The sequence below is a fragment of the Mustela nivalis genome, assembly GCF_964662115.1.
Source record: "Mustela nivalis genome assembly, chromosome: 13".
Lineage (NCBI taxonomy): Eukaryota > Metazoa > Chordata > Mammalia > Carnivora > Mustelidae > Mustela > Mustela nivalis.
The window spans coordinates 63,230,551-63,257,818 of NC_139032.1; the positions used below are offsets into that span (position 1 = coordinate 63,230,551).

The 27,268-nt window shown below is 38.6% G+C and overlaps 1 protein-coding gene across 5 annotated transcripts in view; it reads left to right on the forward strand.

Annotated features, from left to right (window-relative positions):
* The window catches only part of INVS (inversin), a 167,190-nt gene that overhangs the window by 46,887 nt on the left and 93,035 nt on the right, over positions 1 to 27,268 (forward strand). The window lies entirely within an intron of this gene.

Genomic DNA, 27,268 nt, shown 5'->3' on the forward strand with positions numbered 1-27,268 from the left:
AGGAAATTATACCAGATGGAAACTTAAAGTTCCCACTGTGTCTTCTACTAATAAAGCCAAATTTTATGGCAGCTGTTAAAGGAGAAATGGTTACTAATTCCAGCACAACAAATCAGGGTAAAGAAGAGTTGATTTGAGGTTGAAAGTCAAATAGTTGACAGTTGGTACACTGATAAAGAAATTTTTCTTTTGATTCTAGTTTGCTGAGAATATATACAAAGAATGAGTGTTGAACATTGTCAAATGCATTTTCTATATCTGTTGGGATGATCATATTACTTTTCTCCTTTATTTAATCAATTTTGCTCATTATGTCAACTGATTTTTAGATGTGAAACAACTTTGCATTCTAGGGATTAAGTCCTTAATTATCAAGCATTATGCTTTTTATATATTGCTCAATTTAATTTGCTAATATTTTGAGGATTTTTGGGGAGCATTAAAGGATTTTGATCTACGGTTTAGCTCATTTTTTTTCTCATGTGTTTGTCAGGTTTTGGCATCAGGATTATGTCGTCTTTATAAAATAAGTTGGGAATTGTTTCATTCTCTTCTATTTGAAAACTTGAGTAAGAGTGGTGTTATTTTCTTATTAAATTTGTATAGCATTTACCAGTAAACCTACTTAGACCTCATGGTTTTTAACTTCCTAACTTTGGTAGGAAGGTGGTTTATTGGTTTGTTGGGGGTATTTTTGCTTTGTTTTTTTGGCTTGTTGTTTTTTTTTAAGATTTTATTTATTTATTTGACAGAGAGAGAAATCACAAGTAGGCATAGAGGCAGGCAGAGAGAGAGGAAGAAGCAGGCTCCCCAGTGAATAGAGAGCCCGATTCGGGGCTCGATCCCAGGACCCTGAGATCATGACCTGAGCCAAAGGCAGAGGCTTAACCCACTGAGCCACCCAGACACCCCTGCTGGTTTGTTTTTAAGGTAGGCTCCATGCCCAGCAATATGGGGCTTGAACTCGCAACTGAAAGCAAGACCTGAGCTGTAATCAAGTGTTATACACAACTAATGAATCGTTGAACACTACATCAGAAACCAGAGATGCGGGGCGCCTGGGTGGCTCAGTGGGTTAAAGCCTCTGCCTTCAGTTCAGGTCATGATCCCAGGGTCTTGGGATTGAGCCCCACATCGGGCTCTCTGCTCGGCAGGGAGCATGCTTCCTCCTCTCTCTCTGCCTGCTTCTCTGCCTACTTGTGATCTCTGTCTGTCAAATAAATAAATAAAATCTTAAAAAAAAAAAAAGAAAGAAAGAAACTAGTGATGTACTGTATGATGGCTAATTGGACATAATAATTTAAAAAGGAAAAGAAAAGAAAAAAACCTACAGTTTAAAAAAAAGAAAAAAAAAGAGTCAAATGCTTAAACACCTGAGCCACCCAGGCACCCTGGGAAGGTTTTTTGATAACAAACTGAGTTTCTTCAATAGATCTAGGCTATTCAGATTTTATATTTCTTCTTCTTTTTTTTTTTTTTTAAATCAGGGTGTGTGTATTTTATTTTATTTATTTATTTTTTAAAGATTTTATTTATTTATCAGAGAGAGAGAGGGAGAGAGAGCGAGCACAGGCAGACAAAATGGCAGGGAGAGGCAGAGGGAGAAGCAGGCTCCCTGCCGAGCAAGGAGCCCGATGTGGGACTCGATCCCAGGACGCTGGGATCATGACCTGAGCCGAAGGCAGCTGCTTAACCAACTGAGCCACCCAGGCGTCCCTTTATATTTCTTCTTATGTGCATTTTGGTACATTGTCTTTTTCAGTGATTTGTCCATTTCATCTAAGTAGTCACATTTATTGGAATGCAGTTATTTTCTCTTTTTCCCTGTTGCCTTTTTTTTTTTTTTAAGATTTTATTTATTCATTTGACAGACAGAGATCACAAGTAGGCAGAGAAGCTGGCAGAGAGACGAGGAAGCAGGCCCCCTGCTGAGCAGAGAGCCCACCGTGAGGCTTGATCCCAGGACCCTGGGATCACAACCCGAGCCAAAGGCAGAGGCTTTAACCCACTGAGCCACCCAGGCGTCCTCCCTGTTGCCTTTTTAATGTTTATACCATTTATAGTGATATCCCCTCTTTTGTTCCTGATATGGTAGACAGAATATTGGCTCCCCAAGATGTCTATTACCTAATCCTAACATTCTGTGAATATGTTACCTTACATGGCAGAAGGGACTTAGCAAATATAATTAAGTTCATATATCTTTTTAAACATTTATTTATTTAAGATAGAAATAGCATGTGCGAATGGGGAGAAGGGCAGAGGGAGAGAATCTTTAGCGGATTCCACACTGAGCATGGAGCCCCATGTGGGGCTGAATTCCATGACCCATGAGATCATGACCTGAGCTGAAACCAAGGGTAGGTTACTCAACCTACTGAGCTACCCAGGCATCCCTAAGTTGATATTTTTGTTACTAGAAGGTCATCCTGGGTTATTTGAGTAGGGACAGTATAATTAAAAGGGGAAGAGGAAGGCAGGAGCCTCAGCAAAGAGGATATGATGACAAGAAACTTTGAGTGAAGACATTGATGGCTGGACATCCCAAGAAATAGAGGCAGCCTCTGGAAGTGAGAAAAAGGCAAGAAAGAGGGGCACCTGGGTGGCTCAGTCAGTTAAGCATCTGCCTTCAGCTTAGGTCATGATCTCAGGATCCTGAGTTCAAGTCCCACATCAGGCTCTTTCCTCATCGGGGAGTCTGCTTCTCCCTCTCACTCTCCCTCTGTGTTTTATTTCTCTCTCTCAAATAAATAAATAAAATCTTAAAAAAAAAAAAAAGCAAGAAAGCAGTTTTTCTCCTAGAGCCTCTAGAAGAAATGAGGTCCTGCCCCACACTTTAATTTTAGTCCAGTGAGACCCTTGTTAGACTTCTGACCTACAAAACTGTAATATAATAAATTTGTGTCATTTTAAGCCCCTAAGATTGTTATAATTTGTTATAGCAACTACAGAAAATGAATACAGCTGATATTAGTAACTTGTGGGTTTTTTCCTTTTTTCCATCCTCAATTAGTCTTGTAGATGTTAATTTTGTTAATCTTTCCAAAGAAAAAATTTTACTATGTTATTTTTTCTGTTATTTGTCAGTTCCTATTCTAATTAATTCTCCTCATTTTTATTCACTTTTCCTTACTTTGGGTTTAATTTTTCACCTTTTTAAACTGGAACCTTCATCTTTTTCTGTCCTGGAAACTTAGATCAGTGATCTTATAGAATAGCAATTATTATAAAATTATAGTAGAGGAGCACCTGGGTGGCTCAGTAGGTTAAGTCTCTGCCTGTGGCTCAGGTCATGATCTCAGTGTCCTGGGATCGAGCCCCACATTGGGATCTCTGCTCAGCAAGGAGCCTGGTTCCTTCTCTCTCTCTGCCTGCCTCCCTGCCTACTTGTGATCTCTCTCTGTCAAATAAATTTAAAAATCTTAAAAATAAATAAATAAAATAAAATTATAGTAGAATATTATCATGTTTATTATTTAATATGTTATATATAACTACTTAAGTATGTATTTATATAATTTAATTAATTATATAAATATAATTATTTAAGGCTATGAAATTTCCCCAAGTACTGCTTTAGCTACAAGTCACAAGTTTTGATATTTTGTACTTCAGTTGTCCTTTAGTTTGAAATATTTTCTAATTTTCCTAATTATTTCTTCTCTGAACCAAGGATTATTTTTTAAAAGTACTATTTAATTTCCAAATATTTTTGAGTTTTTCCATAGATACTGTATTATCTAATTTTACTCTGTTGTGATGTGTTGTAAGATTTCAATCTTTTTCAAATGGTTAAGAATTATTTTTCAGCCCGGGATATTTTCTGTTCTGTCAGCATTTCATGTGCAATTATATTCTGCAGTTGTTGGGTATAGTGTTCTATAAAATATTAAACAAATGTAGTTGACAGTGGTTTCAAATACTTTATGTACAAATTAACTTTAATAATTTTTTGGTAAATTATCACACTTAGAGAAAAATTACAAGTATATTATAACAAACATTTTCCTGAACCATTTGAGAGTGAATTGCTGACCTGATACCTCACCACTTCCAAATACTTTTGTGTATATTTTCAAAAAACTAAGAACATTCCTCAACATAATATAATATAAACATCATATAAACATCATTAATATAATTAATATAATATAAACATCAAAATCAGATCATTAACATTGGTATAGTATACCATCAAATTTCTAGATTCTCTTATTATCCCAGTAGTATCCCTAAAGATTAAGTTCAGAATCACACATTTCCTGTAGTTGTGAAGTTTTGTTAATCTCCTGCAATCTGGAAAAATTCCTAATCTTTCCTTGATTTATATGGTGTTGATACTTTTTTTTTTTTAAGATTTTATTTATTTATTTGACAGAGATCACAAGTAGGCAGAGAGGCAGGCAGAGAGAGGAAGGGAAGCAGGCTCCCTGCTGAGTAGAGAGCCCAATGTGGGGCTTGATCCCAGGACCCTGGGATCATGACCTAAGCCGAAGGCAGAGGCTTTAACCCACTGAGCCACCCAGGCGCCCCATGGTGTTGATACTTTTGAAGATAAGTGGCTAGATATTTTATGCCCTATTCCTCAATTTGGACATGTTAGATATGTTCTCATAATTAGATTTATGTTATTCATCTCAGCAGAGATATTATAGAAGGGGTGCTTTGATCTTCTCATTGAATCCTATCAGGTAGCACACAATTTTTTTTTATTTTTCCCATTCCCGATGATGTTCACATGCTCAGTTAGGTAAGGCAGTGTTTGCTTTTCTCCAGTGTGGAGGTACTCTTTCATCTTTGTCATTAATAAATATTTTGTGGGGAGATACTTTGAAACTGTTTTGTAAATATTTTATTGTGTACTTTATCTGACATTAAAGTAACCCACTTCGGCTTTGTTATAATTATTGTTCCAGACATAAGTTTTTCTATCCTGTTACTTTCAACCTATCTCTGTCTTTATCTTTAAAGAGCACTGCTTATAGACAAAATAAAGTTTAGATTAAAAAAAAGCAAGAATCAACTTTATCTAGTCACATAATATCTGCATTTTAGTTGGGATGGTAGTCCATTTACATTTAATGAATTATTGATATGGCTGAGTTTCAGTCTTCCATTTTATTATTTTCATTTTATGTTTGAGCCATCTGTTTTTCTTCCTCTCAACCTGTTTTCTTGTACTGTTTTGGAATCAAATATTTTTTAATATTTCATTTTAGTTCCTTTATTGGATTTTTAGCTATATCTATGTTTTTGTTTTTGTTTTTATTTTAGAGAGGGAATAACGGGGGGCAGAGGAAGAGGGAAAGAGAGAATCTTAGGCTCCACACTCAGCACAGAGCCCAAACTGGGGCTCAGTCTCAGGATCCAGAGCCAAAATCAAGAGTCAGACACTTAACTGACTGAGCCACCCAGGTGCCACATATCTACATATTGTTTTAAGAGCTTGCTCTAGGATTGCCTTTATGCATTCTTTACTTATCACATTGGAATATTATACTACTTATTATAAAACATAAGTTAAATATGTCATTCCATTGTCTTCTGGCCTCCACTGTTTCCGATCTACCATCATTCCTAATGTTCTCATGTGTGTGATGACTGTTGTTGTCATTCTGATTTCTTTCAGTATCTTCCTTTTAATTTTGTTTTTCAACAGTTTGCTTCTTATGCACCTCTCAGTAGTTTTCTTTGTATTACTATGCTTAGGCTTCACGGAGATTCTTTGATCTAAAAGTAGCTTTTTTAACCAAATTCCTGTAGTTATTTCTTAAATACTTTGTCCCATTCTCTCTTCTTCACCTGGGACAAATACACATATGTTAGATTTTTCTACATTGTCCTATAGGTCATTCAAGCTCTAAGGATTTTTTTTTTAAATCTTTTGCTTTTATTCTTCATATTAGAATTTGAACAATTAAAATTTCAACATAGATCATGTTGAAATTAACTGGCCCTTTTCTTTGCTATCTAAGCTAATATTAAATCCATTCCATGATTTTTACATGTCAAATGTATTTTCCAGTTCTAGAATTTTATTTGGTTCTTTTAAAAATTTTTTGAAGATTTTTTTATTTATATTTTTAAAAATGAATAGGAGGGAGAAACAAAGAGAGAGAATCTCCAAGCAGATGCCTGTGGAGCCCAATGTGAACTTGATCTCACCACACAGAAGATCATGACCTGAGCTAAAAAAAATAGTTGGATGCTGAACTGACCCAACCACCCTGGTGCCATACATTAATTGTTTTTTTCTCTTATCACTGAGTCCTATTTTCTGGTTTTTTTTTCTTCCATGTATAGACCTTTTTTATTGTACACTCAGAATTTTGCATCATACATTGTATGGAATCTTCATTTTGTTATCTTCCTCTCAAGAATGTTGATTTTTTTTTGTTGTCAAAAACAAAACAACAACAACAAAAAAAAATCACACTGAACTTGTTGAATGTTTCGGTTTTCCAGTCTCCAGTTGAATATGTTAGACCTGGTTCATAGTCTATACTTTTAAGGAATGGCTCTTCTGAGGTTTCAGTGAAAGCCTGGTGTACCAAGTCCTCTGGGTGGGACTCAAATCCAAATTCTGTCTTGGGTAGTAGCTGAAATCTCTTACCAGCTTTTTCTACCTTCCATTTGTTGGTTCCTGCAGACTTCTTGCAGAATTTGCATTTGCAAATTCAGGGGTCAGCTGATGATTTGAGAGGAGTCTGTATGCATAGTTGAGGTCTCCTTCTTTGGCTCTTTTTTCTTTCATCTTTGTTAATCCGTTATTCTAATCCAGTCCACCAGCTCTATTTCCTAAACAACTGAAGTTGCTTTCAGTCTTCCTAAATCAAGTCTTTTTCTCTTCAAACCATTCTCCTTGCTACAACCAGATTTCATTCAATCATTTATTTGACACACAGTTGATAGGTACTCACCCCAAAGACAGTACTGTCATGTAGTCAAGCTTTGCTGCTACAAGGTTGGCTTGCCACATGAATTCAACTGGTAATGAGACCATAAGACCCAATTTCTTTAGATAATGTAGCACTTACAGGACATCAGGCAGCATGAGCTTCGTGTTTGCAATGGTTTTTCTTGCCCCCAAGTCCTATAGGGGTGATGTGGAAACAGGTCCAGTAGATTCTGCACAGGCAGTAGGTCTATGTCACACCTGAGGAAACCTGAAATTTGAAAACCCCTAATCTTACATCAGGACTTTGAGCAAACTACCCCAACCTTTGCCCCTAAGTGAGACATTGTCTTTATTATCCTGGCCGGCAAGCAAATCTCTCCTCCAGCCTGAAGGGAGATAGTATCTCTAGCTTCCAAGGCCACTCACTATGCAGACATCCTTGAAAACATGTCCAAGTTACTAGATACGTAGACACACTACAGAGAATCAGCTCTAAAGAAGTGAAAGGTAAAAGCAAACTTATCTTTTGTGAAGCCTGGAGAGTGATTTTAGAAGTAACAGAAATGTGTCCCTTTGTTCTACCAAAACATTTTATCCTTCTCCTTTCTATTTGCAAAGGAAAAAAAGAAATCTCAGCTACATGTTAATTATAGCCTTAATTTTCTACAATAGTTTTTTTTTTTTTTTTAAGATTTTATTTACTATTTGACAGAGAGAGAAATCACAAGTAGGCAGAGAGGCAGGTAGAGAGAGGGGGAAGCAGGCTTCCTGCTAAGCAGAGCCCCGATGCAGGGCTCGATCCCAGGACTACAAGATCATGACCTGAGCCAAAGACAGAGGCTTAACCCACTGAGCCACCCAGGTCCCCCTTTTAATCTTTCATCCCACAGTAAGATACAAGGCTGAAAATCGTAATTATCTTGGAAGTCTGGGTCTTATACTCCTTTACGCCAAACTGGAAAGGTATGGTTGGCAAAGGCATTATCTGATTATAATTAGCAATTTATTAATACTTTGAACAACTATCCCAAGGAATTGAGTTATATTTGATCAGAGGAGGAAGAGACTAGAGATATACACTGTGATTCTTGTTGCAAGGGTATTATACCCAAGATAAGGAGAATGGGCCTCTACTTGAAGAGGGTATTAATCTTACAGGGCAGCATTGGTATGCTGAGTGTCCCTTATAAAGAAAGCCAGACTGTAAGTGCTTCACAGGTGGGAACAATCATCAAGGGAGGCTTTTATGGACCATTCTGGTATCTATTATTCCTCCTCCAGGTGTTGAGAGGCAATTACTACAGCAGCTTATTTTATTCTAACTTCCCGATGCAGCTACAGACCCACATTGAACTTAATACTGTAGTCACAATGGTGACTTTGCATTGTTCAGGGAGTCATTCCTCAAAGCCTAGCTAGAGTGCTTCTGATTCTTTTATAAGCATATAATTCCCTGCGTTAAAATTCTTCCTGCCCAGAATGCTTAAAATAGCTACTGTTTCCTGTACTAAACCTGCCTAATATGTGGTGGAATTGAAATTTTAAGTACGCCCTAATGAAATGGTCAAACTTAGACAAGGAATGGGAATGGGGGATAGAATTTCAGGCAAAGGGAACAGAGTGAGCAGAGGTTGAAAAAGCGGAAGGGCCATGGAATTTTTTTTTTAGAAACATTGAAAAAATTACAGAAAAGAATGAAAGGTAGATTAGAGTTTCCATTGTACAAATTTCTTTCTTTCCTATCCAATCCTAACTTTACTCATTTCTCTTTTCTTATTTTACTTTCTCTCTTTCTCTCTCTCTGTCTTTTCCCTTCCTTTTCTCTCCCCATGGAACTTGTCTAAAGCTTCAACTTTCAGTTTTTCACAGTAGCTTCTCTAGACATTGCTTACTCATTTTGGTGGGCTGCAGAATTAAAGAAGTTGCTGCATCTCCAAAGTTGTGTCCTTTCCATGGACTATCCTACTATTGGGTCAGCAGAGTCGTTCTTGAACTTGGCTCTATTACTGAGCAGACTCATTCATAAATCTAGTCTCCTTGGGCTAACTAGATTTATTGTGGGCTCCCAGAAATCCTCCTCAGATGTGCCTGACTGACCTTGGAAGCCCTGAGCTTTTGCTGTCACCTGGTTCTAACCAAAGCAATATCTTATCCGTTGGCAAAGGAGAGTTAAGAATGTGATTGGGAGTTTGAGCATAAAAGTAATATGATGGGCTTGAAGAGGCTGAATGCAAGGCATGTGGGGGGTAATAGGATGGACGTTTCACCATAGCTATAGGCAAATTTTATCTCCTACAGTGCAAAACATAAAGTCCAAGATATATTTGATGTTTGGCACCTATGGCAACTGGTTAGCCATTGTGAAGTAAATACTGGGTACTCTTGATAAGGGAGGTTGAAAGGAGACTTGATTGGAAAGAATCCAAGGCTGCTGGTATTTTTGTCTTTTAAAAAAAATTTTTTTTGTGAATTTTGTTATCCTGCCACATTTTCTGGCATTCGCTCTCAATGTTTTAGATTAGCCGTTATCCTAGCTTGTTTTTGTTGATAGCTGTCATCTCAAGTAATTTTTTTCTTAGCCTTGTGAGAATTTTTTTTCAAGTGTTTTTCCCCCAAGTTTGTTCTATCCAAGAAAAGTGAGGTTAGGTATTAAGTAGCTTTTTGCTACTTAACCAAAAAACAAAAAACAAATAAAATTATAAAAGCGTAAAAGAACCTTGAAAACCATTCTGTGTAGCATTTCCCAAAACTCCTTCCTTAGAACAATATTCTCGTGGAATATTGCGTGAAAATGGGTCCCGTGGCCAAATAAGTTTGGGAAATACTGCATGCTCCTTCTTGGAAATTAAAAGTGCGTATTAACATCTTAAAGGCTCTGAGAAGTCATACAATGAAGACCTTTAAAGCCAGGATTACTCCTGATTGTTTGATCTCAATACACATTAAAAAAAAAAAAAAAAGCTTAAATTAATAACATCTAAAGGAACTGGTGATCAGTAAAACATTTTGGAAATTGGAAAATTGTTTCACCCATCACATCTAAGAAATATGCCTTGGAGCATGTGGCTGGCTTAATCGGTAGAACATAGGACCCTTGATCATGGGGTTGTAAGTTCGAGCCCCATGTTGGGTGTAGAGATTACTTAAAAACAAAATCTTCAGCATTTAATAATGATAATGCAGCTAAGCCTATATTCACTACTTTTTAAGCTGGTGGTAGATTAAAATAGATTTTATCATTGCTACAGAAGGTGTGACATGCTAGCTAAAAAGGCAAACTAAAAGTTGAGTGGTTTGCTAATGTTTTAAATAGTTTTAGACCACAGTTTGCTCTCTCTTTGGTCTTTAACAATGTCAAATGTTGGTCTCTTGAAATTGGTTAGAGCACTCTGGGTTTTGAAAAAACAGTTCAAGTCTGTCTAAAGCCATCTGAAAGGGGAATTTTCTGAAGCTTTTTCTATTCCCATGATTCTCACAAAATTCTTCAATTCATTCTAGTCTAGAAAGTAATGGATCTTCTTTAAAGAAGTGCTAATCCCAAGGTGATCACAAAAGACAGATTTTCCCACCTCTGATCAGGTTTTTTTTTTTGTTTTGCTACATTTTTTTTTTTCAGCATGGTGTTATTTTATCCCCAGGACATTTCATTTTACACAGAATATTGTACTATCTATAAGAAATACTCTTGGAATTTTTATTTTTCAGGACTCCATTTTGGCATATATTTTTTGGTCGTTACCACACTTAGCTAAGTCATAGTCCACTATCACCAAAGATATCTTAGAATTAAATTCTTTTTTTTTTTTAAGATTTTATTTATTTATTTGACAGAGAGAGATCACAAGCAGGCAGAGAGGCAGGCAGAGGGAGAGGAGGAAACAGGCTCCCCGCTGAGCAGAGAGCCCGATGCGGGACCCGATCCCAGGACTCTGAGATCATGACCCGAGCCGAAGGCAGCGGCTTAACCCATTGAGCCACCCAGGCGCCCCTTAGAATTAAATTCTTGAATTGCTCTTGATCTTTCCAGTTGGCAGACAATTTAAATTAAATAGTATATCCCATCATCTTAAAACAGATATCATCTCTTAGGAATGCCATTATTTGTCAAGAAGGAAATTGTGGCAATAGAAGAAGGGTGTGGGTGAAGAAAAAGCGTGGCCTTTTTCATCAAAAATCTGTGCATAGTTTTTATTGCTAGAAAGAAAACGTGTATCATGTTTGGTGTATGGGGGTTCACATTAGCATCAGAAGTTTTTTGGGCTCTCTGCTGATTCCCTGATACAACTCAGTATACTGTGCTGTGTTTTCTCAACTGCCTTTGTAAACACCGTCTCCTTAATAGATCATTTTGAAAGAGGCTCCCATTCTGCTGCATCCGTTGGTAGCCTTCTTTCAGGTTTCTGACATATCCTTAATCTGATGCTCAGCCTTGTCATTTGGATCAATAGTAAACCAGATAAGATGTCTTCTACTTGCAAGGCTATGGCTATAAAAGGTATTTGAAAAATAAATTCACTTTTTATGTCCATGCCACAAACCTGGGGAGTACTAATTTGTCATTTGTCTCTCCATCTGTCTGTAAACAGTCAGTTAAATTGGTTATTGATGCGAATAAGGTGAATTATACTTGAACAAAGAGTAATATAGAAATAAACTTCATAGTAAATTTCTTAGATTCCGATAAAAAGGTGACATCTTTTTTTTTTTTTTTTTTTTTTTTTTTCAAAAAAGCTGGCATATCTTAACTTTAATCTCTATTTTAGAATGACTGGTTACTTTCATATTGTTTTCTTTTACACGGAACCAGTAATGGCAATCAATTATAATTATGTTATACGTGACAACGCACTTCATATTATTTAACTTTGTAGCCTCCGTAACATAACTGTCCATTTTCTAATTTGTAATGCATCTGTTATTCACTGAGAAGTATTTATCTAATGCTCACTATGTGTGAGGCAACAGGCACTGGAGACTTTTTTTTTTTTTTTTTGAGATTCTTTATACAGAAGAAAATGTTGGTGATAATAGACGAGGTCAGAATTACAGCATTTTAGTATTTGAGAGAATCCCAGAAACCATCTCCAAACTTATCATTTTACAGGAAACTAAATCACAGATTGTGAATCACGGGCAACCAATTATTTAGTGACATTTTTTTCTGCCATATATGTTATCTGATGATCTTTTAAAAGGAAACCCACAGTTTAATCTTTTCAAATGTGTGTTTTCTCATCTATGAAGCGACAGTAATTCCAGCTTTCACAACAGGGGTGTTGTGAATATTAACTAAGGCATGATTATGGAGCATTTCAAAATTTAAGTGCAATCTGAGGATAAGAAACATTCCTGATAGATAAGAGACGGGAAGAGAGTACATCAAAACGTAAACCCTAGTTGCCTCAGGTTTGTGCACTGAGGGCTGGTCATTGTTTACTGCTTTTTTTTCCTTCTATTTTTGACATTTCTTTCTTTCTTTCTTTCTTTTTTTTTTTAAAGTGAGCTCTATGCCCAACATGGGGCTTGAACCCACGACCCCGAGGTGAAGAGTCATATGCTCTATGACTCCAGCGAGCCTAGCCAGGTGCCCCTATTTTTGAAATTTCTTTAGTGAATATGTTATTACTTTTATAATATAAATTAATGTTTTTTTTCTTTTTTCTTCTCAGTTTATATTCTGGCATAATTTCAGATTGACAGAAAAGTTTCAAGAGTGTTACCCTTCACCCATATTCCCCAAATGTGCACATTTAACCACATGTACTTTATCTTTTCCTCTCTTATATGCGTATGTGTAGATATTGTCTTCTGGACCATCTGAAGTAAGTTATAGACATGACGCTTCTTTGCCCCCAAATGTTTAGTATATATTTCCTAAAATTGCAAGCATTACATAACCACAGTTCAATTAGCAAAATCAAGCAATTAACATAATAGACTATTATCTAATCCTTATTTAGATTTCCCCATCATCCCAATAATGTCATCCATGTAAAAACCCAGGCTCAAGCCTTGGGGCAAGCTGTACTGTCTTCCACTTTGGATTTGTCTGATGTTTCCTCATAATTAGATTCAGATTAGGTCCTTTTGGTAAGAATACCACAAGACTGATGTTGTTCTTCTCAGGGTATCATATCGGAAAGCACATGAAGTTCATTTGTCCTACTGCTGGTGATGTTCATGTTGATCACTTGGATAAAGTGGCAACTGCCAGGTTCCTTCACTATAATATTACTTTTTCCCCTTGTAATTAAGAAGTATTTTGTGGAGAGCTAGTTTTAAACTATAAGTATTTTATTAGTTCTCAAACTTTCACTCACTGCTGTTGGCATCCTTTGACCACTCCCACCTAAATCAGTTCTCATTAGGATTGGTGCCAAATGGTAGAAGTCATTTTTAAAACCATTGCTTCTTCCAGATAGAACATTAGATGTATATTTTGATGGACACTGTAAAAATCACCTTCCATGTTGAACAAATAAGTAAAGAAGAAGTGGAAGAGATTATGCCAAAATGCTAACAGAGTTTGTGTTAGGCTTAGGGTAATGGAATTGTAGGTGGGTTTTTTTTTACTATATTTTCCTAATTTTATTTTTTTTTAAGATTTTATTTATCTATCAGAGAGAGAGAGGGAGAGAGCGAGCACAGTAAGACAGAGTGGAAGGCAGAGACAGAGGGAGAAGCAGGCTCCCCGCCGAGCAAGGAGCCCGATGTGGGACTCGATCCCAGGACGCTGGGATCATGACCCGAGCCGAAGGCAGCTGCCTAACCAACTGAGCCACCCAGGCGTCCCTATTTTCTTAATTTTCAATAATTTTCTAAATTTCTCAATGCATATAAAATATGTATTTCATAATTTTGGAATGGCTTTCTATAATGGATGTTTGTTTATTTCCAAATGATCCACCAAGGGCTTGCAGAAAATACTAAGATGTTGATTTAAGAATTGTGATGTTCGGGGCGCCTTGGTGGCTCAGTGGGTTAAGCCTCTGCCTTCGGCTCAGGTCATGATTTCACGGTCCTGGGATCAGTCCCTGCATTGGGCTCTCTGCACAGCAGGGAGCCTGCTTCCCCCTCTCTTTCTCTGCCTGCCTCTCTGCCTACTTGTGATCTCTGTCAAATAAATAAATAAAATCTTTAAAAAAAAAAAACAGAATTGTGATGTTCTTGGAATTAGAAAAACTCAAAAAACTCAAAAACATGGCTGTGGCAAACAGGACACCTGCCTGAGCTCAGATATAAAATGGTACATCTAAAATAGTCTTCAATCTCCAAATCTTTCTTCCCTACCCCTACCACAAACTGGGGCACTATTCTTTACCAGCTCAGTTACCTCTCTCTTAGTTTCGAGGAGAAAAGGTTTAGAATGGTGGAAAAGAGAGAGGTAAGGAGCAGCCCAGAGTTCAGAGATGGATTTGCAGATAGAGGGTGGGTTGTGGTATGATTTTGAAGAGATGGCTGGACTTGAGAATAGAAGATACAGATTTGAATTCAAACATCATCAGCGTGAGGACCTTGGCTACCATTCTAAAAATGAGTAGGAGTTACCAAGTCAGATTATTAGTTAGTGCCTTTAATTAAAACCTTTAATGTGTAGGTTCATTAAGGATTTGGGGCTTAATTGAATTTATTTATACATTTATCTGCACATTTGTCTTTTCTACTGTCTTAAGAAATCCCATTCATTGTGTAGGACTGAAGTAGAAAAGGGAACAGATGGATTCAATCAGTTGTTTGAAACAGTTCCCCCGAAGGCACATATCTTAGCCGAGTAGATGAATTGATTTTTTTAAACTGCATGTTAGAATCAATAAAACTAAGGTACATTCTTGGAAAACTAAAGATAGAGCCTACCACAAGAGCTGGGGTGCTTCAAAGGAACTAGGAGGTAAACAAGATTTGTTGCATTTAGCTTTTGAATTTAATATTAAAATAAGACTTTTTAAGTGACAACCAGCATTGTAACTCAGAAGTCTGGTCAGGATCAGTGAGAAGAACACGCCAGGCAGATTATAATGGACATCAAACAATGAGAACACGAGAAGCAAATACTCTCTTATTTTCCTATATTTGAAACAAACATGGTCAAATAGAAGATATTTTGTTTACAGACTACTTACTTTCATGAGAGGAGAACAATAATGGTATCTGAGAAAGAAACCAATATTTATTGAGCACTTTCTGTGACCTGGTCCCTATGTTTTGTTTTGTTCTTTTTCACCAATGGGAAATCTGCGGTTTCGAAAAGTAACACGCTCACAGTTAATACAACCAGTGAAATACCCAGATTTGACCGGTTCCAAAATATACTCTCATTTAATTATACCATTCTGCCTCCCATAGGATAGCGTTTCTGGATTCCCTAAAGCTTCCACTTCAGTAAGCTAGGAAAATTAATTTTTGTATCAGGAAAAAGGAAATCGACTCAAAAATTATTAGCCTGTGGTCAGAAAAAATAGAACTTACTAGAAATGAAGTTATTATTGAGGCAGCTTGAATGAAAAAAAAAATCGTGTTTTAAAACAGCTATGCGGAGTAGGTCTTCTGCTGGAAGAGCCTTTAGATCATAATTCGACCTTCTTATTTTTCATATGGGAGGAAATGGAGTCTAGGAGAAATTTAGTGATTTCCCATCAGATGTGAGGGCAAGCTGCCTTTCTTAAATCCTTTGGGACTGCTTCAGAAACCCAAAGAGTGAAGTCCAAACAAACCACTTGGTCTGACACCTTTCATCATCAGCTCACCTGTCTGGCTTCTGCTTCCTGTGTCCCCCTTGTACTCCATCCTCAAGCGTGTGAACTACTGAAGGCTTTGATTCGAGTCACTTTTTCCTCAGCCTCGTTCTTCACGCAGTGCCCTTGCACATTCAGCTTTGTTCCCACTTAAGCTAGCCTAATCGTGTATACACAGCTCAGGTAGCATTTCCTCCAAGAAGCCTTCATTGGCTCCTCAGGACTGAGTTAGGGGCCTCTCTTCAGCGTTCTTACTCTTGTCTGTCCTTAAATGGGACTTACCTCACTCGCCATATGACAATAGTGAATAACGTGTGTGTATGGCTTCACTACCTGCTATGGCCAAAGTGGGGGATGGTGTGGGAATTTCTGCCCCGTACGATAAGTGAATACAAAAGACCTGATACATGCAAGTTAACTAATGTTGGCTTGGAAAGTTCAGTATAGGAGGAGCTTATGGGAACAGATTAGAAGGGGTAGGAGTAAAACCGGAAGTTATTTTTGTATAAGACTACATGAAATTCAGAAAATACTGTCATATCAAGGAAGTGGGGAAGGAGAGTGAAATGGAGACATGGAAAAGTGCTAAAGTATTGGTGATCCTAAGTTAAGATCCCCCTCAACTGCTCTCTCCTTCATGAAGCTTTTCCTGATCTAACCCTTTCCCCTCCACACAAAGAGCTAAAAGTACGTCCTCTTACCAGCCTGTCTCTGTGTTCTGTTTTCCTATCTTTTTTTTTAAAGATTTTATTTATTTATTTGACAAAGAGAGAGCACAAGTAGGCATAGAGGCAGGCAGAGAGAGAGGGGGAAGCAGAGCAGAGAGCCCGATGCAGAACTTGATCCCAGGACTCTGAGATCATGACTTGAGCTGAAGTCAGAGGCTTTAACCCACTGAGCCACCCAGGTGCCCCTGTTTTTCTACTTTTTATCGACTTACCTTTCCTTGCTTATACAGTGTTATATTGTATCTGAGTGTACATATGTCTTTTAATTATTTTTTTAAAACTTCCAAAACTCTACCTGAAGCCATAAAACTCCTAGAAGAGAGCACGGGCAGTAATTTCTCTGACATTGGCTGTGGCAATATTTTTCTTTTTCTTTTATTTTTTTTAAAGATTGTATTTATTTATTTGAGAAGAGAGAGAGACAGAGATAGGGTGAGAGCATAAGCAGGGAGGAGAGGGAGAAGAGGGAGGAGCAGGAGCCTGATGCAGGGCTCAGTCCCAGGACCCTGGGATCATGACCTGAACCAAAGGCAGACATTTAACTGACCGAGCCACCCAGGCACCCCAGTAACAACATTTTTCTAGATATGTTTCCTGAGGCAAGGGAAACAAAAGCAAAAATAAGTTATGGGGACTACATCAAAATAAAAAGTTTTTGCACAGTTAAGGCAATCAATAAAACAAAAAGGCAACTTACTGAATGGGAGAAGATATTTGCAAGTGATATATCTAATAAGGGGTTAGTATCCAAAATATATAAAGAACTTCTATAACTCAACACCAAAAAAAACAAGTAATCCAGTTAAGACCTGGATAGATATTTTTCCAAAGAAGACATCCAGATGGCCAACAGACACATGAAAAGATGCTCAACATCACGAATCATCAGAAAAATGCAAATCCAAGCCACAAGGTGATATCACCTGACACCAAGTGTCCCTTGATAGATGGATGACTGGATAAAGAAGTGGTGTACACACACACACACACACACGCACGCACGCACACACAGAGGAATCTTATGCAGCCATAAAAAAAAGGTGAGATCTTGCCATTTGCAACAACATGGGTGGACCTAGAAGGTATTTTGTGAAGTGAGATAAGTCAGACAAAGGAAGACAAACATCATATGACTGCACTTGTATGTGGAATCTAAAAAAACAAAACAAATGAATAAACAAAGAGCAGAATCAAACCTATAAGTAGGGCGCCTGGGTGGCTCAGTGGGTTAAGCCGCTGCCTTCGGCTCAGGTCATGATCCCAGGGTCCTGAGATCGAGCCCCGCATCGGGCTCTCTGCTCAGCAGGGAGCCTGCTTCCTCCTCTCTCTCTGCCTGCCTCTCTGCCTGCTTGTGATCTCTGTCAAATAAATAAATAAAATCTTTAAAAAAAAAAAAAAACCTATAAGTAGAGAATAAAATGATGGTTACCAGATCAGGAATGGACAAAGTGGGTGAAGAGGTATGGGAGATCCAGGCTTCCAGTTATGGAATGAGTAAGTCGTGGGAGTGAAAGGTACAGCATAAGGAATATAGTCAATGGTATTGTGTTTGTGTGGTGACCGATGGTAGCCACACTTGGGAACACAGCATAACATACAGAGTTGTTGAATCACTGTGTTGTACACCTGAAACTATGGTTCAAAAAAAATTAAAACTTCTAAACTTCTTATGTAGTATTGGATACAGAGTATTCATATAGTAAATAACTATTGAATATTGAATAAATGATTGAATTAGGCCAGCACTTCTCAATATTGACATCATTTTTAATCACCTGCAAAGCATTTAAGAAATATTAATTCCAAAGTCCCAAAAATTCTGATTGCATTGATCTTAGATAGACCAGAGGTTTTGTTTTCATGGGTTTTTCTATTGTTTGTTGTTTAAGCTTCTCAGAGTTGAAAACACCCATATTAAGTTCTTTTTTTAAGCAATGGTTCTCAAAGTATAGAATTCTAGAATAGCAGCACCAACAACTCCCAGAAACTTGTTTGAAATGCACATTTTTAGACTCCACACCATACCTAGTAAATGAAAATCTCTGAGGGAAAGTCTTAACAAGTTTTTCAAGTTCTCCAGATGATCCCAGTACATGCTAGAGTTTGAAAACTACTGATTTAAGAAAAAATTAATGTTTTCCTATAAACATTCATATCAACTATGGGAAACAATGCATTTTTTAAAAAATTTTAAGAGATTTTATTCATTTCACACACACACACACACACACACACACACACACACACACACACACACATATACACACAGAGAACCCATGCACACAAGCAGGAGGAGTGGCAGGCTCCCTGCTGAGCAAGGAAGCCAATGTGGGGCTTCATCCCAGGACCCTGGGATCATGACCTGAGCTGACACAGACTCTTAACCAACTGAGCCACCCAGGCACCCCCAACATGCATTTTATAATCATCCCCAAAGGTTGTGTCAATTTAAAACACCACTCTAAATACAGAAGGGTCCCTCACAAGCACAACAGAATTCTACTGGTGGACATACATATCACAACATATTATAACTTTTTAAAAATATTTATTTTTTGTATGAAATGTTCTCTACTGAAGAGAACATTTATGTATATTAATCTAAAAACAATACGCTCTAACAGACCAGAGAGAAAAAGCTCATGACGAATACAGCATTGGGTAAGGAAGCCCCAAAGTCAAGGATACCTTTACATCATTTCTTCTCTTAGAGAATCTAAGTCTATGTTTCTCCCTGTGCGGGGGGGGGGGGGGGTTCGGGGGGGGATGGGGGGTAGGTGTTGTTTTTGACAGTAACATTTTCTCTTTCTGTTATGCTGTTTGACTGTGTGCCACTTCATAGCTCTGTCTATTCCTATGGAAACCAAGTTGGTAGAAGGAGCCAAGGCTTGGAGGAGGCACTGGGGAGAAATATTAGAAGAGTTCAGCCACAGAACTAGAGATGTTGCCTTTCCTTCAGTCAAATCCTCTTTGAGAGCCAGAATCTGTTTCAAGCCAGGGAGATGTTCTTGGCTGATGTATTGTCTAGCTGCTCTGCCAGACGGATGAACATCTTAAACTGGAAAAACAACAAATAGAGCTCCGATTCTGTCTTTGAAGTGCCATTCTTAGCCTTCGCTTAGCAAATTCTCAAATAGCTTTTAAAAAATCTTTTTTTTTTAATTTTTTTTATTTATTCATTTGATGGAAAGAGATCACAAGTAGGCTGAGAGGCAGGCAGAGAGAGAGGAGGAAGCAGGCTCCCCGCTGAGCAGAGAGCCCGATGTGGGGCTCCATCCCAGGACCCTGGGATCATGACCTGAGCTGAAGGCAGAGGCTTTAACCCACTGAGCCACCCAGGCGCCCCTTAAAAAATCTTTTAAAGATAGGGTGAAGGTGGCAGGTTAATGATGTGGTGACCATTGTAGCTGTTGAGTAATTAGAAATGAGAAATTTTAGCTCTGCAGCACGGTGTTTAGACTGGGCTATCAGGAATTTATGGAAAGAGGGAGAATACCTGGAAAACTGTGGAAAACAGTGCAGATTCACTGGGCTTTAGAACTAAAATGTTCTAAAGCCCAGTGAATTCATGTAATTTGAAAACGTGGTTTTTGTAACCGTTTCCTTTCTTATAGAGTCACATTAAACAAAAGACCGAGAAACCAGAGTACAATAAGACACCCAAATCAACTGAAATGAGGAAATGAACCAAGCAAACAAGAATATATGTCCCTAATGAGGAAGAGCCATTCTTTTCCAATCCACCTACACTCTGTATTGTAGTAGTAGTGGTAGGTCATGGTCTAGGAAAATAGAATTGTACTAGATTGCATTGTACTGAGCTATCTATATGAATATTTAAATTACGTTTATATTTCCATTAGGATGTAGAGTTTCATTGTTTCAATTTAATGTAGTTTTGTTTATACCAGGAATTAGCTATTAATATAGATGCTTCATAACCCTGTGTCTTGAATCTAGCCATCTCCTTCAGTCTTCAGATCCATGTGGATTCTTTTCTATTTTCTTTTTTTTTACTATTTATGCGAGACATCTCTATATTGATATTCCTCAGAATTCTCAAACTCCACATATTAAAAAAAATAGAACTCAAATTCTTCATTCCTAACCCCATTTTCTTTCCATCTTTTCCGTTGTTGACACCACTGTCCATCTTGTACTCAAGCAGGAGTCCTGTCATGTATTTCACTAATCACTAAGACTTGTCCCCCTCAAATTGATGCTCCACACAAATCCTCTCTTGTCATTTCCTTCTTAAACTCCTCATTGACTCCCTCTTACCTACACGATCATTTTCGACTTATTGTCATACTGTATTGGACTTTTTGTTTTCTGTGCCCTGCCCAACTTTCTAATCATGTTATACCTTATTTCATAGTACATTAATAGAAAATTATTTTCAGGGTCTGAAATTTTATTTTACCCTAAAAACAAGGTAAGAAGTTGACCTTTTATCATATCATGGATGCTGACAATAGACAAGAGACTCCAGGGCCCGAGACAAAGAAGTTTACTATTCACGGTACAACAAAAAACATCAGAACCTGTATGTTTGCATTGATTTCCCTTGCCCCGAAGGATAATGAAGGCGTTTCAGAAGGCCCAGTTGAATGATGTACACATGGTAGGTTTCCATCAGAACTGAGGAATTACTGCTTTTATAATAAGCAATAACTAAGCACGGAGGTAAAAAGTGACCTCATCTGTCCAGTTGGTTGCTGCTAACACATCCCTGAGAATGGTCAGAACTTTGCATTTTGGGCATTAGAACATGCAGAGATGAGGGCACCTGGATGGCTCGGTCAGTTAAGCATCTGACTCTTGTTTTTGGCTTGGGTCATGATCTCAGGGTCATGAAATTGAACTCTGAACCTGGCTGCACACTCAGCATGAAGTCTGCTTTGGGATTTTCTCCCTTCCTTTGCCCTTCATCCCCACTTACTCTCTTTCTCTGTCTCCCCACCACCAACTTCACAACTCAAATAAAAAAATAAATATTAAAAACAAAACAAAACCAAAAAATCCCAACATGCAGAGATGACTAGGGTCCATGGTAAGTTGCCTCTCCCAACAATCCATCACTTAGTCTTACATGTTCTTGACATGAGCATGCTAGTCCATCCGCTACTCTGATTAATCTGACCAGCAGAGGCTGAAAACAAATCTGTTTAATATGTCTCCTACGACATTTAATTAATAGGACTCAAAGCAGCAGGATGAGAACAACCCACAATATTGATTCAACTATGGCCCTCAGTGTCTTGGATTAAGTCAACTGTTAATAAGTACCAGGGGAAACAGTAGGTCTTGTTTTATACAACCAGGATGCACTCTAAGACGAGTCTATTATCTATTATGACTTATGCAAGGGAGTTCGATTGACCTGCTGATCTTTGGCGGGATTACCAGTAATTATAGGAAGCACTAGATGGACTAATGGAGGCATATTTTATGGTCCTCTCTGCCCCACATATAAACATATAACCTGAAAATTTGCTGTTAAATTTGGTTTGCTGTTAAACTTGTGTCCCCATAACATTAATTTGGCTATGCCACATGGGCGGTATCACCAAGTAGTTACAGCTTGATTGTCCTGCATGGCATAACCCAAAGCTTCTCACACATCAGGAGAGACATAGGAATGTGTATCCATTAGGTTAAAGTAAGGTTGAGCCCGTTCCTGTGTTTCTACATGTATGAGAGGATCCACATTCAGGAGCTGCCATTGATGGTGTCAAGCGCAGCAGAAGATTTCAGGACCATCCACGTCCAAATGAACCTTTCTGTTTAATAGCATGTTAGTGGCAATGGCAGACACAAGAAACAGATCATACTGCTAGCCTCAGCTGCTCTTTGATTCAGGCAGCAACAATATCCAGGATGCAGTGCTGGATCCAGAGGACAGAGAGAACATGAATTATTTTCTCTCTCCTTGTACCTTTCAGGATCTAAGGAATTCCCTTCCCAGGTGCTGAAGTGTATCCCATCCAAATGACTATAACTCTTCACCTTTTCTCTGGTCATCTACTACTTGTACCCATACTCTTCATCTAGCAGGGTAGGTGCATATGGAACAAACTTACAGAGACTCATTATATCCCCCACTTTGGCCCATGTGGACACTGTAGGAAGATGTCGTAAACAGTGTACTCAATCAGGTGGTCATTATGAATGTTTCTGATCTAGGACCATGTCCATCTAACAAATCCAGGTGACTGAATCAAAATAAAATTTGAATCTCTAAGCCCCCTTTTGTCTGAGCTGCCATTCAGGGGCTGTACCAACCAGGCCAGCCTGGGATAGTTCTTAGGGGAAAGGAATAAGCTTCATAATCAGGAATGGGCAAGGAAAAATCCCAAATGTTCAAAATAGTGTCATCCCCACTCCTTTTGTTCTGATTATTTATCAGGAGGCTTTCCTGAGGATATGAAGTCTTTCTAGCGGTGGTCACATTCAGTAGCCAAACTGCCTCTCTTAGTTGTGTGGACCAGGAGGAGGTAATGGAGGTAGAACCAGAAATTTTTTTTTTTGAAGATTTTATTTATTTATTTATTTGACAGAGAGAGACACAGTGAGAGAGGGAACATAAGGAGGAGGAGTTCCAGGACCCTGGGATCATGACCTGACCCAAAGGCAGACGCTTAATGACTGAGCCACCCAGGCACCCCCAGAAATCTTTTTTATTTTACTTCGGAGGAAGCCATGCCCACTCTCAATAATTTCAGATTCTTGAGGGTGGTAGAGAGCATAGAATGCCAGTCAAATACCTTAACCATTGGCCCATTGTTCGGTGGTCTTTGTGACAAAAGGTACACCATAATCAGACTAAGACAGTCAGATGGTCTAGAAACCCTACAACATAAAATGATTTCGATTCAGTGGTCTCAGTTCTATTGCTGGTGTAGGCTAATCAGGCTGGAGCAACAATATTGTAACCTGAAAAATGTTGGCTGTGGCGAGGCATGAGGTGGCCTTGACAAGGAGTTGTCAGAAGTCCTTGTAAGGAATGGGCAGGAGCTCTGTTAACGTGGTCTCCTTCTCACATACACACAAAATAGGCTTACATAGAAGAATCACAAGTTTAGCATGCAGTGGTAGCTTCTACATCAAACACATACCTTTTACTTTATGCCTCATCTATGATGGGTTCATTGCTATGTTTAGTGCAGTGATGGATCCAGGTGGTAAATGGCCAGTGATCTGGGCAATGCAGGCTTATTCAGCAACCTGATTCCAGTCGGTCTTATAAGAAAATGAGCCCTTACGAGGGCATCTACATGAGATACTCGGGCTGTTTAATGGCAGCTGCAATTGTTTCTGTAATTTGTAACCACAAAGAGGAGTATCTTTAATCTTCCACCATCTCTAGTCTTCCAAGTGGCAGACCAGGTGACTAGAGCACTGACAACAACCCAGGAGGTAGTAAAAACATACCCCGTCCTTAAGAGTATTGTCTAAGGTAAGGATGATGGCTTCATTTCAGCCCACTGGCCTGACTCGCCCTTACCAGGCAGTCTTCCCAAGTTGTCATTGAGGTTGGGCTGCCTCCTAGTGGAGACCATCAGGTTTTAATTTAGCCAAATTCTCAGTAATCCAGGCCAAGACAGAGCATCAAGGGCACCATTAAGCCAGAAGCTTTGCTTCAGACAGTGACCACCTCTATACCCAGTGCTCTGTCCTCGTTGCCAGACAAATAAGGCTACAGCACGGATCAGGTGCAAGATGCACTTGGCTCTGTGCTATTAGGCAAGTCTTTGCATTTGCTTTCACTTTTGAGCAGCTGCTCATTCCTTGTTGTTCTCACCATTAGTTTCCACTTTGGTTCCTTGTCTCAGCAGCCACACCCATAGTGCCTTCAGCAAGCCTTCCCATGGTCATGTTAACATCCCGTCCTCTGCCTGCCCACAGGAAGGCGAGCAGAGACCAAGGCACCATTTGGGCATCTGGTTTTAGTTCTACTTGCCACCATTTAGATTCTTTAACAGATAGGACAGTGGGATCTCTCTCTCTCTCTCTCTCTCTTTTTTTCTTTTTAATAATTTTTTTTATTTTTTATAAACATATAATGTATTATTAGCCCCAGGGGTACAGGTCTGTGAATCACTAGGTTTACACACTTCATAGCACTCCCCAATGCCCATAACCCTACCACCCTCTCCCTACCCACCCCAACCCTCAGTTTGTTTTGTGAGATTCTTAATCTCCTCCCAATCCCATCTTGTTTCATTTATTCTTTTCCTACCCCCCCCCCACATTGCATCTCCAGACAGTGGGATCTCTTAACCTCCCCCACCTTGCCCACCACTTGAGCACCATCTCAGAGACTCTTCTTGTCCCTGAACTTGGCCTGCCAGGCCCTTGTCCTGACTCTTTGAGGAAACTATGTCTTTGTCAGCAACCCTTCCTCATTGCCTGTACTGTAAGGGCTTGGATTTAATTTTACCCTACATTTTCTTGAACGTGTGCTAACTTATTACAAGACAATGAATTGCCCATGGATACCAGCAAAAGACTCAAACCTACCAAAAGAGACCAAAAAAGCTTTATTACTTACTGATGGTGAAGTAACATGAGCATTTGCATGCTTGCATCAGTTTCCCTTCCAAGATCTGTGGAAGCAACGCAAAGGTCCTGGGTAGACACTGGGTACACGATGGGTTTGCATGACATCTGAGAAATACTGAGCTTTGGGAATCCTCTGGCCTGATGTCCTGGATGACATTAATGTCCTTCAAGATTGCTGGCTGCAAACCCAACTCTGAGAAATGGCTTAAGAGGAGTCAAGGCTTTGCATTCTTGGCATACCCAGTAAGCACATGCAGGGACACTCAGGACCCATGGCAGATTGCTGTTCCCAGCACTCCTGTGCTATTTCCAAGACTCATTTGTGTCTGCAACCATTACAGGAAAATTTGATGTAATGAGATCACTAATATTTGTGACCTAAATGCTTCCTAGGGATAGTGATTCTTTTAAAAAAATTAATATTGCAAATGCCTTGAGTGTTTATAAATATATAATTATAGAAATATTAGAATTAATAATAAATCATGTTTCTGTATTTCCATTTCAGTTATAAATAATATATCTTTGGGTACATAATGTGATTAGGATTTGGAATGAAATAGGACAGAATGCCTACCTTACATTCGTATGTGCTCTTTTATACACACACACACACACACACACACAGATTTATATATATATTTATAATGTACTATAGTATAGTATAGTATATACTATAGTATAGCATAGCCCAATCTCAACTATTTACTATATGTGTATGTATATATGTATATATATATATATATATATATATATATATATATATATATATATACACATGTGTATATTTTTTATAATGTTTCTAAGACAAAGTTATATACAAACTTACCAACAGTTGCTTTCTCCTCAACTACACTGAGAGTAAATATAAGTGATGAGGACACAGAACAAGAATGCAAAGATCTTAGTTGGGAAACATATAGGTCACAAAGTGTGGTATTGGGTTGGGGAAATCTTTGTTCTCTTTTGTGTTTCAGAAGGGAGAAGGGCTGCTACGGGCAGGGTTAGCCAAGTCTTAAGCTTTGGAGTCTGTTCAAGTAATTGTTTCAGCTGAAGAGGAACCACACAGCAAAGGTCCCAAGGAGCCGGGTACAGAAAATACAGTAGCTGTTTGGAGAAAAAATGTAAAGGTGGAGATTCAGAATATTTTGAAGGTCAGCTGTCAGTAGTCTAGAAGTTCATGATTAAAGCACTTAACCAGGAACAGAAAGCAGTCTTGTCGAATATGATTTCAGATACTTCCGGTTCAGGAAGACACTCCCTTTTTCCCACTAAGAAAGTGAAAAGTGGTCGTATGCACACTAAAGCCATGAAAATACTTAGAATGGGGGGGGGGTGTGAGGTATTTTTCACCTTAATATGAGGCTGTTGCTTTGGAGGAAGGTCTTTGTCTAGAGAAGGGGCAGGAGCAGGACAGAGATCCAGCCTCAGGACAAGGAAGACATCCCTCAGATCCCTGGAGACAGGGCTAGAGTGAGCATTGTAAGAGCAGATTCTTAGTGGGCCAGGAGTAGATGTGCAGCTGGGTGGGTGAGCAAGGAGAGAGAGGGAGAGGCAAAAAGAAAAAAATGAAAACAACAATAAACAATCTTCAAAATAAGCCTGCAAACAAAAATTCCGAAATAGATGAGGAACTTGACTGCTAAGAAAGTTAGCAATATCATTATTCAGATCATGAATGCATTCCCCGTTGAAGACCATAAACAAAGCAAAAGACAAGCCACACAAAGAGAGAAGATATTTGCAAACCAACCAAGAATTAGTATCCAGAATATGTAAATAACTCCTACAGATCATTAAGAAAAACACAAATAGCTAAATTGGGAAGTGAGTAAACAACACAAAAACGCTCTTCACAGAAGAAGCAAATGGCCAATAAACATATAAAAACATTCCATCTCAATCAGGGAAATGAAAATTAAATACACAGAAAAAGCAATTATGTGTCCATTTTATTGGCAAAAGGTAGCAAATATGACAAGTGTGGTGTGGATGTGAAGAAGCAAGAATTCTTATACGTTACTGGTGGGAATATAAATCAGAGTAGGGGACTTTAAAGAGCAATTTCAGGGGCACCTGGGTGGCTCAGTTGGTTAAGTGACTGCCTTCAGCTCAGGTCATGATCCTGGAGTCCTGGGATGGAGCCCTGTATCCCCCCCACTCCCTGCTCAGCAGGGAGTCTGCTTCTCTCTCAGACCCTTTTCCCTCTCGTGCTCTCTCTCTCAAGTAAATAAATAAAATCTTTTTTAAAAAATTAAGAGCAATTTCAACCCAGCAGTTACAGAAATTCTTGCACATTTTACCAGGAGACATGTACAAGAAAATTTACTACAGTATTGTCTGGA